Source organism: Ostrinia nubilalis, chromosome 1 (genome assembly GCF_963855985.1).
Source record: "Ostrinia nubilalis chromosome 1, ilOstNubi1.1, whole genome shotgun sequence".
In the NCBI taxonomy this organism is placed as follows: Eukaryota; Metazoa; Arthropoda; class Insecta; order Lepidoptera; family Crambidae; genus Ostrinia; species Ostrinia nubilalis.
In genome coordinates, this window is record NC_087088.1 from 3031665 (window position 1) to 3053606 (window position 21942).

At 36.4% G+C, this 21942-nt stretch overlaps 1 protein-coding gene across 2 annotated transcripts in view; it reads right to left on the minus strand.

Annotated features, from left to right (window-relative positions):
- Positions 1 to 19626, minus strand: part of LOC135081929 (solute carrier organic anion transporter family member 74D-like) — a 58397-nt gene extending 38771 nt beyond the window's left edge. Inside the window, exon 1 of one of the 2 annotated variants that reach the window (XM_063976857.1) lies at positions 19248 to 19626. The gene's annotated coding sequence lies outside the window, so the exon portion shown is untranslated. Of the gene's footprint in view, positions 1 to 12067; positions 12250 to 19247 lie in introns of those variants that run through there. The other variant, XM_063976787.1, reaches the window with a different exon arrangement.
- Positions 19627 to 21942: the final 2316 nt, after the last annotated feature.

Genomic DNA, 21942 nt, shown 5'->3' on the forward strand with positions numbered 1-21942 from the left:
CCGCGCACAATGGATGACAATAACCGCCGATTTATTTAATCTCCCGACGATTGAGCGGCAATGATTCATGCGACGTCCCGCAACCTATTGGCATAAATTGAATAAATCGTTTCAACACGCACGATAACATATTCAAATTAAACGCGCGTGTAGACCGATGTAAGGTAACGTACATCACTGACAAAAATTGATCGAAGTGTCCTCACTTAGAATTCAGTAACGTTTTTTATGAGATGGCATATTGAACGACCAGCCATCTGGAACCGTATTACAGAAACGTTATATTTTTTACAGACATCTTACACGTATTATGGCCAGATAAGAAGCCAGCATCGTCATCAAGTTAATCCAAACAATCAGTGATTTACCAGGAAGACTCTATGCTAAAATATAGAGGCTCATTTCTGCGTAGCGAAAAGGAAAATCCGTTTGACGTTAGAAATAAATCTAAGCAGGCGGGGTTGTACAAAACTCTACCAGCAAGACTCTACAAAACGAAGACGAATAACACCAAAGTCAACCTTCATCAAATCCCAAAGCAAAAAGTTAAGTCCCAAACGTGAACCTGGCTGATTTGAATGCAGATATAAATGAACACAAAGCTCATAAATTAAAATCTGTTTGCAATAAACATAGGCTTGACATTCAAATTAATTATAACCACGAACACACAAAAGATTATCACTTATTTATTTGTAATGCATTATTGAACCAAAATTATACGAAGAGACCTTCACGAATGTTTTAATCATTTGTTTTTTTGTTCCAGGCGTTTGGATATCCAACCTCAGGAGAATTAGCATTTTAAATCTATTGTAACATGTAAAATTTTCAGCCCATGCGAAGCAAAAATACCTAATTCTATTCTGGGTGCATATTTGAATGCCCAAATATTCCAGATCCCAACTTTAGACAAGAGTGAATACAATTTAAACTTTTTAAATTATTTACTCGTCGTCATGACTTCATGATGAAATTAGAAAAAGAAGAAGACGATGTTAGAATACTATTTCAATATCCAATGCACCCTACAGTTCATAATAAACTAGCACATAGAGACATAGAAGCCTGCCCAATAGATCCTGACACCTGAATAGATCCTGATGACACAGAAATAAATCAATCTAATGATTCTGAGGGAAGTCTCTCCAAATTCATAAACGAAATAACAATAAAGTTAACGTCAAGACTCTCGGTTTATTTGAATGGACTACAACAAGCGCGGGCCCGCATTCGGGCGCTCATTGCTCGCTGCGCTAGCGCATCGAAGACGTCTATGATCACTCTATAGGTAAGTGAGAGGACAACGTGCGCGGTCAAGGTAAGTGAGCAGATACCTGTTGTCGATGACACTGCGCACTCAACATTAATCTCCAATTTAAACACAACTCCGAGCTATAAGGTACATTTTGGCCTGACGATGAATCCGTTTTACGAAGAGTAAACAATGCTGTGAAGCGAGATAAAAAATATAGTTCGGAGATAGAAACTATTTATACCGCAGCAATACCTACTCAAATGTGGTAAAATAGACGACAAAAAACAAGACATCTACGACATTTTTCCGAAATTAGAAGTCGTTCATGATGTAAAACCTAGAAATAAGTATAATCCTAACTATCGCCGTAATCGATCTGAGAAAGATATTATTCATTCCATTGTACATATTAGAGATTTATCAATAGAAACAAGGGACCTTATCTTCTCGCATAATAAGACTCTACATAAAATAAAACAATTACGTATAATATGGAAATTGTCATTCAGTAATGCCAGTCGTTGAAATCGGTACTGCCTATATGGTCATTTCGCTCAAAAATAAAATAATATTAACGAACGATAAAATGGTTATGTCTGTTTATGTTCAAACTTATTGATTAAAATTCAAGCCTTAGCAAGTCGTCTTGACTGGAATGTGTTCATAAAACCAGGAAATTATACAAGTACTATCGTAAGTTAAGTAGGTGTTTATAACATTAATCCAAGTACTTCATTTAATTCAACCTGTTTTGGCCTCATCACAATATATTGGTACTAGTGGATAACAAATTGGCATCTAAATTATGTAAGTTTTAGTTATGTTATTTTACACAATAAATAAGACAGATGTGTTTACAGAAAACAAAAACGAAGTTTTTACACGATTGGTCCTTCAAACCAGAAACATTTGCATTCCGCTCGTGGTTTCAGCACATTAAAAGGTTCATCGTATTGTATCGGGGTTAGGCAAGCAGCATTTAAAAGGGAATGTCTTAATTAAGACACAATTAGCATTTACAATTAATATTCGGTGGGCAGTGTAGATTCCTAGGAGCGAGATCCAGTTATTTTAATTGTGAACTGTACTGTAAGGCCCGATAGTAATACCGTCTACAAACTTACTTGCGTGACTATACTACCACTATATTTGCAAATCAAATTCGCGTTAATGCATGTATTAATTTCCAACGGCAGCTGCTAAATGTCGTCGGACGAATGATTTATATCATCTGATAAGAGCAAAACATTCGTTAATTACTGGTAACCAACGCAGATGTGTACACTATGAGTGTTCCAAAGGTATTATTATAATACCCAAGACTGGCAAAACTAAGACCTTGAAAAGGGTTTGAAAGTCAAATGAAAATTAATCGAATATAAATTGGAAGGCATCAATAAAAAAAATGAAAGTGCCCGAGCTATAAATCTGAAAAAGACGGTTTAAATGAATGTATCGGAAGGTGTGCCGACATAATAAACCATCGGGCAAGGGACGCCCTGCGGCGGCGCGACGCAGAAGTTACAGGTTTGCCGCCACTTACACCAGCAGTAACCCAATGTCACGTCGAGGACGAGTCACGAATGTTATCGGCGAGGTAAAAGTGCAGTAAAGAATTTTAAATTGCACGGTCGCTTTCGTTAATGCATTTCTTATCTCCATAAGGGAATGCTGCTTGCAGTGCACAAAAATCCGGCGTCCAGTCGTGCTTATTGACATAAATGGGTTTCTTGTCTGAGTTATTTGCTAAAGCCATTAACAATGAGTCTAGGCAATTGTCAGGTTGCAATAATATTAAGTTTGTGATGAAGAACAAACGCCCTAAATTATGACGAACTATATGAAAACTACGAGTATATTAGAATACGACATGCGTCATGAAATTGAAGGTCACTAGTTACAAGCTCTACCTACCACCAATTTGACACTGCTCACCTCCGCTTATTGGACAAAGTGGAACGTGTAAATGAAGAAACGAAACGCTACCCTGTAATCGTTTAACAAGCCCCACCAATGATGAAACAGATGTCATATCTGAAGGCAATATCAATTCGAGCGCTGATAGATTAAAGAGAAGCGATGGAGTTGACACCTCTCTCGGGAAAATTTCAAAAGAAAAAGAACGGCATGATACCTTCGGAGAAAAATAAATACAAAAGAGAAAGTATCATTACAAGTTTGGTATTTTTGGCACAGAGGGTCTCGATAAAGTGCCATCTCAACAGACAAACTTGTATACCAGATTTGCATTACACTTGGATATGCGCGGAGAGATCTTGTCGCAACACCTTTGGTCAGCAAATATGTGTTTTGAATCCATTCAAGTGGCAAGCGTGAAAAAAGTAAGGGATTTTTAAATAATTTCAAAATACGACTGTGTGCATATTACATTAGCAGCGTTTGCCTAATATGTAAGTAAGTGGTCAGTGCTGTAGTAGTGGTGGTGACAGTACATAGCTGTGTCTTGTTTTATCAGTACCGATAAGTGGTTTGTTTTACACAAAGGATTTAAAGAGTACATAACACAGTCCCCTGGGTTGGCAGTTTGTTTGGCTGAGCAGAGCAAGCAAGAGGTGCGCAAATGCACAGCGGTAAATAAACAAACGCTGGTCTTTAAGGCGCCAGTCTTGGGTCACTTTACCCTCTAAAATCTAAAAAGTTTTGGAAACATACGTAGAGCAGAACAAGAACATTTTCTTCCCAATGTATGTGACGAGCATTAGATAATAATGAATTGGAAGATTAAAATAGTTTCAAAAGTTTAATATTATCAGAAAGACGCAGTAAAATAAAAATACAACCGAACCAGTTAAAGCATAAATCATGAAAATATTAATGATGACATGATATATTACTCAATACTTGAAAAGAAACTGGACGATGATAACGTAGTTAATGATAACGGTTACTTTAGTCGGTTAAACAATCGGTTTTATCTTTTAAAACATTAATTGAAGTCAATGACTTCGTCGCACAAATAAAGCTCGTGAATTACGCAGGTAGAGACTAGAGGCCACCTGTTTTAACATTTGCATGATTCCGACGCAATCCCTCTACAACATTTTGTATTAGGTACTAACGTTACATTATCCTATTAGGTAAATAGTGCAAACAAATATTTAACAAGAGCCATTGCACATACAAACTAGAGCGTATTAAACATTTGATAAATATTTTCACTACAGTAAAAGAACTAGTAAACTTGATAAGATATCGTATCTAAGTTACGCAAAGGAAAAAGCATCGCTAGAATTTGGTAACTGATCTTTTTTTGGACACACCAAACTAAATATTGTGACATTCTTATCTTGTTTTAATAGATTCGATTTGGAACAATTTGCCTTACTGTTAAATAACACACGTTCACACTTGCAAATAGAAAAATTCATCGCCTGTCTACACCTGATGACTTTAATTGAGGTGTTGGTCAAGTAATTGCTAAGATAATACCATTTACATAGTAGGTACTGCCAAATAAACGAATGATACAGCTTAACGAGTAGATCAACCAAGATAAAGAGCGAAAGTACGGGAGAAAAAACGAGGGCAGATAGGCACGGGCTGAATAAGACCAGCCGGTTACCGCGACATACTAAAGGTTCAGCCAAAACCAACGCGTGCAACCCGCGTGCGCGATGGCGATCATGTTGGCAATAAGTAATGTACTTAGGTCATTTGATCACAGAAAATGGAGTAAAGCCTGGGTCTACCAGGCAAGGTATATCAGTAGGATCGGCATCGCCATCACCGTCACGCACGCGGGCTGCACGCGTTGATTTGGCTGAATCTTAAACCACTTGCACTTGCAACGAAACTTCTCCGCAGCCGTACAAGGTGGTTTTAAGATAGAGCAGTACTGAGCAATGAAATCAATTTTACTGCTGTTAATAGATAAATTAAATATTATGTTCTAATCCATTACGTAAAATTTTGAACTAAAGAAAGGCCCACAAGATATTATATTAGTTCCAAACAGATAAAGACTATAGTAAGTTGTAAATATTAAGAAAACCAATACTAATTCATATTCCAGAACGAGTCAAGTTATTATAGCTACTGAATATTGAAAAAAGTTAACTACAAATAATTGATTCCTAAAATATTTTTGTATTTAAATACACCATGTGAGGGATCTTAATAAATAAGGAGAGAATCAGTCAGTAATAAATAGAGCTACATACAGAGCAAATGCAACATTTCAGTTAATTCAAAAGAGCGCTCGAGTTGAAAGCTAAACGAAAGGTCGGCTGGTTATCTGTCGTAGACAAAATTTCAAACGCTTTCCCGTCACCAGGCGGCGGGGTTATCGGAGACCCCGACGCCGACATTTCACCACAAGGCCAATGTCACCAACTATCAAAACCCCGATATGTAAATGGAAACAATTTAATTTGAAACAAAACTGAAAAAGGTCAGGCCCAGTTTCAAATTATAACAATCGCAGAAGTAACACTTCCATTTATTGTGAAGATACGAAACTGTAGTAAACTAGATATTACATGATCTAATCTAAACAACGATAAAGATTAGTTAATATTTGTCAATGCACTTACAGGAAAAAATAAATATAAAATAAACCTACTTTATGTTACTCAACAATCTATTCTTACGAAACAACACGAAACACGTAAAACACAGAATTGGAATTAGCTTGAAGGTATTACAATAAATGCTAAAAGTAATTAACGTTGCTAGGCGCGGAAGACCACGATTTCAATATGAAATAGAACAAAAACATTGGTCTCTTAGCATAATGACAATAGCAAAAGAGACCACGGCACACTCGTTCGCTGCCTTCAAAGTGTAAAGTCATGCTTGTTAAACGCTCCAACCTATTTGTGAGCCACAAAATTACTTGATGACTAACGGCCAACCAAACTCCATGGCCGTGAACTGTTGAATGCCGCCGGATACAAAAATGGAATAAACTAAAAAGTATCAATTCTAACTGATAGCTGTTACTCGACCCACATCAGCGCCCTCGTTTCGGCGAAATCGCAATGTAATTTTGCGACGTACACTTTTTTGGAACACTTTTACTTTGGCACAGCACGGTCCAGCGGCTGAGTGAATGGGCGTATTCGGTGATGACACCAATTTCTCTTTCAATACATCCCATGCCAAGTAACTTGGTTTGATATTGGTCTCGATTCGTTCGAGCCTCCTACGCCTGCTGCCTGCGGTTGCTCAAGACCACGGTCGCGTTTCTGTGCTATCAGTTTATCATTTACTCTTTATCTATTTGGGTACTGTTTGTTTGCAAACAAATCTTTATCGGCGGTATTTTCAGTTACACTGGCAAACATAATATTTATTTTAAGTCCTTTTCCATCTTTCGAAATTCTTAAAATTCGCAACATTGTAAGCGCCCGCACAATTTTGAATGCAAATCAACTTCCACATACGTTCATGCGTCACTTATAGCCATTTTCCGCGCAGGTTTTCGCAACACGAACGTCATCATCATGTAAATCCGTCAGACGCATGCGCAAGCCGTATAACATCACTTTCTCCTTCGAACGCAATCACACTTGTTTAAATTTCGCTTTTATCACATATTTTTGCAAAAATGTAGTTACATTTGTAGCCCTAAAAAAGAAACTTTCTTGACCCCGTAGCATTGCGGCCTTAATAGACACATTTTAAGCGAAGAATGGATATTGTTCAGTGGGAGTATCCACTAGCCGAGAGCGAAACTAATACAAACAGTCACTTGGATTACTTTCATCTTGAGGCCGAAAGTTTGCTTTTACTTTCCGTACGAAAATATATTCTTTGAGCAGCAATTCGTTCTATGTAGAAGGGAAAATTCTTATTACCTTTAAAATTAATAAGTTTGTTTAAGTTATTGAGTAACTTAAATAATAAAGGAATAGGTTCCCGAATATTAAAATTCTGTCGTGGAAAATATCGTAGTTCAAGTCACGGAAAAACTATAATTACATATAACATTAATTATCACCAAGTCATTCACACAAAGACACTTATAGACAGGTTAAATGAACTCAGGTGTACATAACAGCTTTTTCCTTTAATTCTAAGAATAACCACGTACAACTTGCTGACGCCTTTTCTGTAAATGAAATTCGAATAATACTGGAATACTTTTTTGCTGAAGAGCAATTAAAACAATTATTTGATCGAACGTGCTTATCGACCCGCTTTAATCTGTAGGCAAAAGCTCCACTGGTATGTTTTGCTAGAGGTTTATAATTAAGAACCGAATGACTGAATTAAATATGCCACTCACTATATCACACGTGAGCTACTATTCTTTGCGCGTGAGAGAAACCAGATAAGTAGCGTTAAGAAAATGAAGCAACAAAGTAAGATACAATTAAGTCGGGGCTTATCACGACCACTCTATTGCACCGATCGAAAAGCTTAGAATTTCTAACAATTTAAATAAATCTGAATACAGTTAATTACTTTTATATCAAATTGCCATTGGGAATAGCCAAAGGGCGTACGATGCATAAGCAATGCCTGCTTGCTTGATTGCCAATCAGTATTTTCATGAAAATCAAAGGGATTTGAAATATTTCAATACACACACGCCACTGTATTGCCATTACTCACAAATTAGCGCTTATTATCTTTGCAGAGGCTCGATGAATCTAATTCGAAGAAACGACATATTAAAGTTTAATTGCAATCCAAGTAAACATTTTGCATTACCTACAATAACCATAAACATAAACGAAGGCAAAAACTTTGCAGATGAAAGTTAGTTGTTTAAATGTTAAACCAAACTAATTATCTTCATAACAAGCACGAGTATTGTTCTGCTTGAACTCAAGTTACGTCGATTTATTAATAAAAATAATTTGCCGCTGTTAATAAAACACTTAATTAATGATAACGATGGCAAGCGTGGGTCATTACCCGATAAGGTTAGCCGAGTTATCTCGTCTTGCTCAACCTCCAAGTAGCTTATGTCATTTCATCAATATACTCTTAAACTCTTATTTATTATTACAAATCCAAAGCCAACCACAATTTTACAACTAAAAAAGGTGGGAACGATTGATCTCACTCGATTACTTCTAAACACAAGATATCGAAATACTGGTTAGGTACTGATCCTGAAAGTGCTTCACGAGCTTTATCAAATGGTATCAATAGTAGTAGTAAACTGGATCTATCCAAAAATTCGATGTTTCCAGCTACCATACATTTAGTACATAGGCTAGAGCTCGTGAAGAACTTTCAGGATCAGTAACCAGTTTTTACATATCTTGTATAGTTTAGAAATAATTGAATGAGATCTCAAAGATACTAAAAGACAAACAATGTTAGAGCAGCTTCATTCATGTTTTCTTGATAACATTACAAATTGAAGGTAAACCAAAATTGTAGAGTCAACATCAGTACTTCAGACTTGTTGCAAAATAGGCCATTGTTACAATGAAATAAAATTCTACAGTGCATAGCTTGACATGCTGTCGTCTGTACAGCTATACCAAAAAAACCGCCGTAAGGTAATGTAGAGCAAGATAAATAACCATGATTCGGCATTAAAAATATTAAAACTTGTTTCTTAATTATTATTTTTTACAAAAAATGGCATTTTCGCCTAATCAACCATAACGAATATACAGAAGTTAATAACGTTGGGATTTTCCATTGCAATGAGATCATCTACGAAGATGTCGTTATTAGACTATGTAACTACTATCTATCTACCAAACATTAAACTTGAAAAATATACTTAAGGGCACTATTATTTCCATTTCATTTAAACCTTGTCTTACTTATTTGAGGCCAAGTCTATTAGTAACTTGTACGCATGTCGAGTTCTAGGTCGTCCCTTAAATTATAATAATGAATTAATTACACACGATTTCGAACGGTTAAAGTACTTGATTTTTCTTACAGTAATCAATATAAAAAGTACAGTCGACAGCACGTCAAATTATAGCAAAATAGCTCTTAAAACACTATATCAGAGATCACATTAGTCTAATGTACATACATTTAAAATAACCCTGACCTAAACACCGTGGTAGGAAGGTACCACAAAAGGGCTAACGTTGGACCTTGGCCAAAGAACCACAAAGCGTACGGGATGTTTATTAATGGACGCCATAAAACGAGGCTCTATTAGATAACTCTTTCTATCACGATTCTATAGGATCGTATCATTTTCTTCTATCTGTCGATTGAATGGTAGAAATTCCCTTCAACGATAAGAAAGCCTGTGATAAACCGCCAAAATTTTAACAATAGTGGCTATATTTTTATGAAACTGGTGCAAAAGATAAAAAAGACATTCAGATATTGTGTTGCAGTTCATAAAATACATTGTTTGTTAAAAAATGTCTCATACAATAATAATATAGTGAGGCAAACCAACAAATCTGAGAGCCATGTCCATATCTCTCCACAATACTGGCATTTGCGACAATCAGCTTTTTCTTCAGGTAACTACATTACATTAATTAACCCACTTTCAATTTCCCATGCCCAAAAGACATGGTCCATTGAGACTTAAGACCATTATGGTAATGGCTGGCATCAGTTTTATTTCGAAGTAGGCAGTAGATAAAGTCCGCAGCACGTCACACTTAACACTCTACATTTCTCTTGTAAAATCCCACCGTATTACTTTTCTACATACGACACTACAGTGTTCACCTTGTGTCGTCTTTCGTACTTTTTAGAATACCAAAACACTAATTAATTACCATCAATGAAAAACCCTTTGCCAGGTAGGCTCTACCTAACCATACCACAAGTCCTGTGAAATACGCTTTTCACAAATACATGGCCAACGCGATCGATTATCTCGCCTCCCACAGAATGAAATCTAAATTATAGCCATGCCATGTTATTTTATTTTGACACTCGTTACCATTACCAGTGCAGCTACTAAATCGTTATGCTATTAAGTACGAGGTTATTAATATATTCATAATCCCATATACATTGTAATTAAAGGCCAACGGAGTCAATAACTTAGCATTATGGTAATGCCAACATACCTTCTTTAATTTATGGGACTGTGCTGTGCAGTGGACTTGGAAATGATTTACCGGTAAAGGAGATGAAGTACAAAGTTATTTTTAAACGAAATAATGTTTTCAAGTTTTCTTCTTCGTGTATGTGCATATTAACAGCTGGGAATTGACAGACTAATCGTAATCATTAATGTGTAAGCAAAATAAATCGTAACAAAACTAGAAACGATTTATTTTTCAACGTTTGTTATGAGTATAAATAATAATAAAGACACGAAGTGCGCGATTGTTTATGATGTGTTTACGATATTTTATATTATAGCCTACTGTGACACTGCAGAAAACGAAGCGAATGGCACGTTCTACGTCAAAAACCATCAAGTTGAGGCTAAAAATAACGAAACCAAGCACAATAATTTGACAAACAAAACGTGCCTACATTGACATAAACAGCATAACAACATTTTCCAACATAAGAAACTTTAAAATGGTTAAGAACGATAGAGAAATTCAAAGCTATAAACAAGTCCCAGTGTGTATTTATTTACTTCATCAACACACATAATAACCTTGATCATGCTCTACTGTCCCCAATGATTTTCAGTCAACCATACCGTAAACCATTAATTGTTTAATGACTTCGAGTTTGAAATTGAATCAACTGTCCCAATGAGGCCCAATTTCTTTGATGTGCTCTTACGGAACCTCTTTATGGTTCCATTGGTCGTATGAGAAAGCGTTGCAGTAAAAGATAAAACTAAATCTAAAAGTACAATCTGAACAAAGCGCAGTAAATTGTTCACCACGGAACAATCCAATAGTGAAGCCCAGAGGAGTAAAGGTCAAACGTCTAGAGGACGTTTGTAAGGGAAGATACTGTGGGATAGCTTACACAGGACAAAGGCACCTCCCACGGACTTACATAAACTACGCCGTTTTATTTCAGGGGAAATAGACTAGCTACACAATAGTTTAAGATCGTTTATAAAACAGGACTAATATTTCCCACAAGCTTATTTAGGAAAGGGTTGCATTAGCTATTTTAAATATCAACTAGCGGCCGCCCGCGACTTCGTACGCGTGAATCCCGTTTTTCCCGCTAATTCCCGTTCCCGTGGGAATTTCGGGAATTCCTTTCTTAGTGCACCTCTACGGTACCTAAGCTACGTCCCTTCCAAATATCAAGTGCCTACGATTAGCCGTTTAGGCTGTGCGTTGATCTGTCAGTCAGTCAGTCAGTTTCTCCTTTTATATATTTAAGATTACCAATGGACAGATAGCGAAGCATTTAGATCAAACTCAGAGCAAACATGTAGAGTGACAAGACGACTGCAAGTGAATTATTGCACAGCATTTGTGACATAGATAAATTGCCCTATTTTGTGGACCAAGATAACGCCTCTACAACGTGGTTCACATATAAAGCAAACATTGTTTAAAAATAGTTGTAAACTAAAATATATTATAGTCAAATGAGACAATCAAAACACCGCATGAATCGATGCACTACCGAAATGGCTTGAAGGACCCTGCCTAAATTTAAATGTTCCTCCAGACCTGTATGGTGGCGAGGCAAACAGATCCTTGCTACTGATATGTTAATTTTATTACAACAACCTAAAAAACATCCCAACCGGTTTCGTTTTCCAAAGGAAGGCGACAAGTGACAAAAGGTTCGGCCTCCACGAGGCCCAAACAGAGCGAAACACCGACAAAAACTCAATACACCAATTCGTTATATTCTAGAAAAAATATAATGCTGTACTAAACCAAATATTTTGTGTCATTAATTTCGTAACGCGTCGAGGGAACTGGTTTGTATCGATGAAAAAATAAAAAGTTCACTTACGATGTTTTCGGCGAGGTGGGTTTCGGGGGAGGTGCACTGACGGGGTGTAATTTTCCGCGTGCAGTTGGGCGTGCCTGAGCGGCTGTGGATGATGTTCCAGTTAGGGAACAGGTGGTATGGTTCACGAGGTTTTTAGTTTGGGCGTGTGCTCGCGGTGTCGCAGGCGTCGCGTCGCGCGTGGTGGCCGGCTGCGAGTGCCGGCCCGGCGCGGCGTCGCGTGTAAACAAGCGGCTGGTGGGGGCTGCCGAAAAGCCTGCCAGCTCCGAACGCACGCCACTCACTTACGTCACTGTGCTCACCGGCCGACACGCGAGTTCCGTCAACTGATCCTCAAACCGAGTGGAACCTCCAACTATTGTAGTTGACACCATTCATCGATGATTCCAAAGGTTAATTTCTCTAAAAACATCCTTAATTTCCAATTAACTGGAAAAATACTTTCCTTTTTAGTTGCTTGTCAGTTTAATTGCGGAAGAAGTGGCGTCGTTGGTTCTTATTGCCATACAAAATCAATGGGGAATCACATTTTGACAGCTCTTATGATTTGTCAATCGTTTCAACTACCCAACTGTCTAATTAGGAACAACAAAAACTGATATTAATGTACCCAACTTCTAAAATAACACACCAAATGTGTGTTCATGTAGAGCCAACCGGGCCCGTTTCCCCGGATTTGACCTAGTTGAAGGGCGTCCCGGGGCATCCGAGTCAGGTTTCAGGCCAATCGATCGATGTACGTGTTTTTGTTTACCAAATAAAACGGATTATTACATAAATATTAAATAACAAAGGGTCTTTGAAACATTTTCATGAAAGTTGCGATTTTTCCTGGGAAAGTCTCTCGTACTGAAAACTGGCATTTTAAACTCGTTGTGCGGTTTTGGTGATAATGAAGTTTTCCTGTACTTACAGCTATAAGCACAATAATTTAAAGATAAATAAAGTATGGACTTCCAATCGTCAGTCAGGACAATAGATTTTTTTTAAAAGGATGTGACTTTTTACCTTGGAGAACATTCTGATGGAGACAAAATAAAGTCTAAATAATCCAATATCCAGGCATGAATAATTTAGTAATTTTTTACATGAATTGGATAGGGATACGAACAAGGGCACTATTTGAACTCTACATTACTGAAAACATAACAAAAGTGTGATATTACGTTGCCGATAATCGCAATTAAACATCTTGTTTAAAGACCGATTTTAATTACAATGTGGAGTTGGACTACATTGTAAAATAATAACTAAAAAGTCTTGTCTAAGGAAAGCATTTTATGTATCAAATATCACCAAAGAAAAACTTTGCAACGAATAACGAAATAACGAATGAAGAATCACCAATAACAAAACGATGAAAAAGACCTGAAATAGTAATGAAACAAAAGCAATTTTTTGGAAACCTAATAGATATGAACGTACTCGGATGTTTAATGAAAATATAAGAGTATTGCTCTACCACTATCTTAACATGGTCAGTTTATTATAGTCCTACATCCTGTGGTTAGAAAAACCTTCAATGTATTAATGCTTAGACATAAGATAACAATCATTACCTACCAATCATGTGCACCTCTTTTTGCATTTCTCTTAGGCCCGGTTTTTTGATTCGTAGTTAAAATAACCAATAGTCAAATTTGACAGATGTCAAATGACAAGTGGTTAAATATCAGAAAAAAATGTTTTTCGAACAATGGTTAGCTTGACTTTTAGTACATTTTTTAACTATTAGTTAACATTTTGTTAATATTTCACCATTAGTAACAAAATTTAACAATTTGTTATTTTAACTATGAATCAAAAAACTGGGCCTTAGCTGTAGGTTTCAAATGTAAAATATCATGAAAGTTATTTAAAATCACCACTCAGTACATATTTTGCATCCAACAATGTAAGAGACAAAGTACGGACGACAGTACTTACGTCAAGTTAAACACTATGATATCTAAAGTGGTTGTGATTGGTGCGTTTTACCACAAAAGTATAAAATCTGATATTCCGACTGTACATTATCACTGAAAACGCTGAATAATATTCCACATCTCGACACAACGTCGCCATCTCGAATACAATGAATTTTAAACCGACCCAATGAAAGTCAAGTTATGGTCATGCTATAATTCTGTAAGTAAAATATCGGGAATTGTGACGCACAGTGTAACATGTTAATATTAATGTAGAATATAAAGCAGAATGCGTATGTTACATAAAACACAGTCCTAATCGTTACATGACATGTCAATCATTATCCCTGCTTGTAAATAGGTACATGGTAATGTTATGTAGGTGCCTGAAAATCATTTTTAGTTGGCAATTTTTGATTAATTATTGATTTTCCTGACATCTAATATTACAGTATTGGACAATTCAGGAAAACTAGGCTTCTCACCTCAAAGAAAGAAGAAAAGCCTAAGGAGGACTTTACATCTTATGTTTTGACTCCTCCATTGAACAGTCTAATATAAAATTAGAGGTCTTGTGATGATTTATCATTACATTAAATTGTCAGTCAACTATTCTGAAAAAAAGTTCCACGTGTGAGAAGTGGCGGGCACAGCTAGTATGCCAATAAAATTATGCGGGGACCCGTACAAACATACTGTAAATCCCCTCTATTGTTAAATATTAACTTAAATTAATAACCAATGAGTAGGTTAACTGACATGAGTGATGAATTGCGTCCTCGCACCCCTATGATTTTATCAGCGCTATACAATGTTAACTAACACAGATCCGATATCAGAATCCGTCATCACCAGCAGCTCTAAGCATTTACCAGAGCTATAATAGGCTCTAACATCTCACATTATTATACCTTGATTAAATACATGAGAAAATTATTTAATTTTAAGTTTCGCATTTATCATAACTAATTTATCATTCGACAACTTTTATGTAAGCTCCCCAATAAATATAAGTGTCAGTTACAAGACATTTTAACATAATTACGTAACTCGCGAGAATAAGCAGGAAAACAGAATTAATTTATGTCATTAGTAAGCGCATTAAATTTTCCAATAGGAACATTACAAAGTGGAACATATCAATAGCCGGGCCACTTTCACTGGATCGTCTTTCGGCCATGTTTATGATGGTCCAAAAACCGGTATAACTATTTCCAAATTGTCCCAGATAAAGGTCCCTGCTCCGATTGTCGGGAAGTTCACAATTTCGTAAAGCATGTGTATAGATACGGGCTTGGGAGAATTCTGTTTCGATTTTTCAAGCTTGAACTTCCAATAGATACCTGCTAATACATTCGTATGAATCTTTGATTAGGTATGCTGGGACTTTTCCATAGTCAACATCAGACGTCTCTACATTTACGGCAAAAATTTTCCGACTCGTCTGAACCAAGTTCGGTTTATTAGAGTACGTTCACTTAGGGAAAACTTTTTTGGACTTGAATTTATGTTGGACTGAATAACCAATATTTTGGGATCATTTACCAAGTCAAATATCACCCTAAGCCCTAACGATAGGCGTCTTTCCTTAACTTCGCTAACGGTACAAAATGATAATGTTTGATGTTTTATTTATTGATGACCTGAAAAGCGTTGAAAACTTGCGCATATTTATTTATTCCACAAGCGACAGCAAGAGTTGCCGATTGTATTTTCATAAATCTTTTTCAATGCAGTATAAACATTGCAGGGACTATTGAGATGTATTGTTACAAAGTTAAAAACATGACGATAAACAGATTCCGAGTGGACAGTTCATATCGAAAAAAAATAAGTTAAATCATGTACGAATGACGGCACATCACGCCAAACACTGCATTTTATGTAGCTCTGACAGGAACGATTTTATCTCATGTGCCGACAACTGACTTAGGCAAATAGGCAATGATAAACGATAAAGATAGACTAAGAAGACAAGTTACTTTCCTCTAAAACAACAGACTACTCTTTCTCGAAATTGATAACGCTGTATCTATAGGTCTTAATAGATTTCAGACGGTACCCCAAACGACAAACACTGTGATTGAGACAGATTGACATTATACAAATTGCAAATGACAAATTGATTTCTGTCCTTTCTGAAAAACTGCGTTCGACAGACCAATCGCGCATATTGATGTTGATTGGTAGAAGTGTTTTTAAGACCACTTACGAGGGGCATGATGAAGTAAGCACGAAGTTATGAACGTGTCTTTTGGACTACTGGGCAAATAAAGATTTTCGTATGTATTTGGATGACTGGTAGTGATTAGTTGTGACATTTTTTAACACTTGAGGCGTAAGGATACATCTACAAAACTGAAAAGGGAGAGAAACATGACATTAACTCGGTGTTTAAGGCATCGAAGTAAAAGATTAAAGACACTTTCATAAGTATCCTAGAAGGTGTAAGACTCTATTCCCCAATGGAACACAAAACATGGTTGGTAATTTACTTTTTATTGTAAACCTGGTTCAATCTCATTATCTAATAATTAATTACACGAGCCTATGCATCGGAGAGCAGGATAATCCGCACTTTGATCCGGTCAATCCATGTACGCCTGTAGCAACTTGTTACGTATAGGGTTGTTCTGAGGATCGATGAATCCCGATTCCCGACACATAAACCGAAAGCACAGAATAAGTAATAGTACCAAGGTACCAAAAGTCTTGATCACTACAACAGATTGAATCTCACCGAAAATGGATCCAGTCTTAATCGCTGCTTCGTTCCTAGTTTCCTCCAATCTATCCCTGGCCATTAAAGACCGTAGATTTTTGGTCGGCTTAACAGCAGACTGATTGTATTTCAAGAACGTACTCTACCACCACCTTCATGCAAATGCATCTCTAACCAAACACATCTGCACCTGCATAAACTTGGTGTGAATAAAAATGCGAATGTCACACTGTTCACGCTTTCTGCTTGTAAGAAAGTGAAAAAGTGGGCGAGTCGAATGAGGTAATATTAGTGCGATAAACTAGCACCGCTCACCCGGCCGCGCTCACTTTCGTTCGGTAACCGGTATCAACCAGTCCTAGGGTTTGCATCTATCAGAGGCTTAGGTTCTCATCTGAAAATCAATCTACGACCATCTGACATTTAGTTTGTCGATTGAATTTACATACGCTGTTCTTTAATAGACGTTTCATAGGTCGTCAGACTGAGATGACGCCAGTCAACTTGTTATACGTCACGCTTTCAATCAGAATTCAAATCTCATCATCATCATCATCTTCATTTCAGCCATAGGACGTCCACTGCTGAACATAGGTCTCGCCCAATGATCTGGATAATGACCGGTTGGTAGCGGCCTGCATCCAGCGTCTTCCTGCTACCTTTATGAGGTCGTCGGTGGGTGGACGTCCTACGTTGCGCTTTCCTCCCAGTCCTACATTGCCCTGACCTCCACTCCAGAACCTTGCTGCCCCATCGGCCGTCAGTTCTGCGTAATATATTCCCTGCCCATTCCCACTTTAGCTTGCTAAATTGCTAATCCATCGGGAAATGTCAGCGACTTTAGTTCGTTTAAAATTCAAATCTAAATATTACGAATAGCGAGGTTAACGATGCTTTTACATCTTAAACTACGCAACGACCGTAGTGTAGTTTAGACTTACGCTCCCTGTAACGGTTTACGATACTGGGGCTATCATCCCACAGGTAGAACTTACTGAAAACTTTTCGTATTATTTTTCTTTGTTAAAGGTTTTTACTTCAGGGTTATTGACACTGAACTTCTAACTTCTTTTTCTTATATAAATTTCATTAATGTCAAAGTACAACTTCCTCCCAGGAAAAACTCAACCTTACCAGTTTGGATTTTACTGGTGGTTAACAAGGTATAAGCTATTTTACAGCCTTAAAAATAATTTACGGTTTATGTACTGATATCCGTTCATAATATGGCTGCTAAAAGCGATTTGCATTAACGAGATTAAAAATATAATAGAATTTTAAATAAAATTAACAATGCATTTTTAGTTGGAGCCATGTTACATAAAATGAAAGCTATGATTAGTCCAATGCCTGCCTGCCAATCTGAATGCTGCCTCAACACAAACCACTTACATGTTTGACTCACTTGAATTTACGTCTGAATCCTTTATGGCGCCTTAACATCCAGGGCGAATTTTCAAAGATTTTTTTTAGATTTACAAAAAAGGTTTAATACTTTGGGGGTTGAAAATATAGTAAATAGATAGATATCAAAATAATAAAACAAATAAAAAATAGGATAGATAGCCATTCATTCTTATGTACCTACATACAAAAAGTATAGAATTGCTTTTGAGAAGACTTGAAAGTTTCAAATCAACTTAATATTTTTCATCACAATGTTTATAGGCATTTTATAGTTTAATAAAGATGAAAGGGTTTTAATGAAATAAAGGATTATGAACCTCAAACAAAAAAGTCTGCATGGCCGGATGTCAATGTGGCTAACATCATAACAGATGATAAATTTCTCAATGCTTTTTTAAAAAAATGTGTACTTGGGGCTATTTAATATTTTTATTTATTATCATTTTAATGTTTTATTACTTATCTTATTTAAAGAGACCTAAAAATAGTTTTATTACTAAAATAATATCCCTACATAGTTAATTTTAGGAAGAATTTTAGAGACATGCATGCAGTCAAATTAGGATAAATCTTATAAAAATATAAAGCTGTAAATTATGTTATCAATTACTACTGTTAAATCTAAGATAAATATTAATAAAATAATTAATAGTTAACACTCTCACACAGAACTATTATTATATTTATTTTTATTTGTAGCCAAGCCATAATCATTCACTACAAAACCCAATATTTCTAAATAAAAATAGTTCTGTGTGAGAGTGTTAATACCTAGCTATGTTCAGTTTTTACATTATGAAATTAAAGATAACATATTTTAAGAACTTATGACAATTTTACTATTTACTGATAAATCTCTAATACAAATTAATACAATAGTAAAAACTTTTGTTAGGTTTCCAATACCTTTTCATTGTTTGTCATTTTATTTTAATTATTAAATGCAGCATGGTGTAACAAACAACTATAATGAATATACTGAAAGAATGTAAGACGTAAATATATGCTGTCATTCTGCAGCAACAAGAAATTTTTCTTTGTTAGAGTTGTGAATTTGTTTTGAGTAGCATTAAGCAAAACTATAATCCATGATTTATGGGATGTGTTTAGAAACATTTATAAGTATTAAGAACTAATAAAATCTTACCTGGATATTCGGGAACTCCAGAAAATACACTATAATGATGATATTTACTTTTACTTTTTGCTATCGAACTGCGATAACTTAACTGCGCGATCTCCGCGCAGAAGTAAAATAACAACCGACTAATATCGTCGAAATGGCAATAAGAGCACCGCCAATAAGCAAATTGTTATTCACAATATCGATTAAATATGCAATTTGCTCTAAATTACTAGCCAATACATTACTCAGCACCGAATTATGAATCAATTCATTACCGCAACAAGAAGTCATCACAATAAAAAATATTCATAAATATAACTTAATTAACACTCTAAATTAACTAAATAATGAATTATTAAAATATTGCACCTAAAAATTGACCTACAAAATTCGGCATGTAAACACCTGACAATGACATAACATTGTTTTAATTAGTTGTCAAACTTGCGAGCCGAAGATAACTATGATTATACAGCATGTAACAAGTTTTAAGGCATTATGATTAACATTCACTTCGTTGTATAGATGTATTATAACATTATTTTAATGTAACCCTTATTTTAACAGAAGACGATTATTAGCAAAACGATAACAGATAAAAAGCCTTGTTATGCCATTCAAATTGCTCCAAATTATTTGAGGGCCTACATGTCCAAATCTCTTACACAGTGGCGCTATCTGGATATCGATGAAGTGGTAAGACAACTGCGCATTTAAACTCACTAACACAAAGTACTTTTTATATGCTCACTAGGGTGGCGCCACTCTGCCGCACAATTTATAAACGCAGTAAGTAACACGTGAACAGTTTCGAGAAAAACGCGATCAAAGTTGAAATTTTATTTTGGGGTGTCTACAATCAGTTACGCAAATATTTGTAAAAAAATATATATGGGCTTATAGAGCTTAACTCAAAGTTTATTTTGATATGAGGTTTTTGTATTTTAATTAATATTTTATATTTAAAATTATTAAAAAACTGTTTATGTTATGGATTAACTAAGTTTTCGTTCGATACATACTACCCATGAATGCAGTATGATTGTTCCTTACTGCGTTTATCAGTTGTTTTCGTTACTTACGGTACTTATGTTAAATGATTGATTTAAATTTTAGTTCTTACAACGTATTATATGCGCCGTATCTTTACAACTTACTGCATTTATGAGTGGGAGTGTGAATCAAAATAATTTATCAAAACTTTAAATGCGCAGTAATAATACAATTATACTGCGCTTATCATAAGCCAATAACGCTTTCATGTTGAACTTCCCCAAATGACCAAGGGGTAAATAAAACAAGTATTACAAAATAATTGCTGAGATCGCTTGTTATTCAATAAAAAAATAAGATAATGGCACCCACTTTTGGATCTTAAATATACCAATCTAATAAAATTAAGACTCGGTCGTTCGTTTGAGCCGAAAGACGTCCACTGCTGGACAACGGCCTCCCCCAAGGATTTCCACAAAGACCGGTCTTGTGCCGCTCGCATACAGGCACCTGCCGCGACCTTCACCAGATCATCGGTCCACCTAGTGAGAGGCTTGCCCACGCTGCGTCTTCCAAGTCGTGGTCGCCACTCAAGAACTTTCCTACCCCAGCGGCCATTAGACAACTTGTAGTGTCTCCAACCTTCAGAGGAGTGCGTACAACACGGCATTTGACATGATTTTAGTCTTGTCCATTTAAGACCCATTTGTTGAGAGGCTCTATTGAGGCAATCGAGCATTGAGCTTAGATCCTCCACGGTCTCAGTCATGACTACGAATACTACGATATCGTCCGCGAATCAAAGATGGGTGTTGTACTCGCCGATGATTTATGCCCAATCCGCTCCAGTCCAGAAGCTTGAAAACATCTTCCAGGGTGGTAGTGAACAGTTTTAGAAATATGACATCTCCTCTGACATCTCGTCTGACCCCTCGCTGCAACTGGAGTCCTGATCCCGGAGACGGACTGACATTGTAGCGTTTTCGTATAAACCCTTCAACGATTATATCTATAGTAAATTTGGCACCGTTGGAGAGACTGTAGCTTGAAGATAGAAGTCTTTCTCATAGACCACAAATGCCAGACAAAGTTGCTGATTATTCTCCTCAGTTTTCTGCCATAGATAAGTATGTGGTCTATCGTACTAAAGCGTTATCGGAAACCGGTTTGTTCGGGAGGCTAGATGTCGTCGAGCCTGCGCGTAAAACCATTCGTGATGACTCTCAAAAACAGAATCAGAAGTCAGATGGGTAAAAAATAATTCTTCAACAAGGTTTTGTTGTCTTTTTTGAAGAAGAGTATCACCACACTTCTGTGCCATGCCGTAGGCGTTTTTCCCTCAAGGATGACGGAATCGAATAGCTTCTAAAGAGCCTTTAGTACCGGCGTTCCGCCTGATTTCAGAAGCTCAGCCGTGATTCCATCATCGCCCGGTGCCTTGTTGTTTTTCAGCTGTTTGAGAGCCATTCTAATCTCGTACAGACACGTCCGGGATATCTTCGGTATAGTATCGGGTCAATGTAGCTCTTGGGTCTTCGGCTAGATTTGTCATTTGGACAGGTTTTCAACTTCTTCCAATAACGTAAGAGTCAGCCACTGCGTTCATAACATGTTAACACCTAGGCAGCACTCTGACAATCCTTAGTATGTACGCAGTATAATTGTAATTACTGCATTAATATTAGGTACAAGTCATCTGTTTTTCCTATGGAAACATAATATC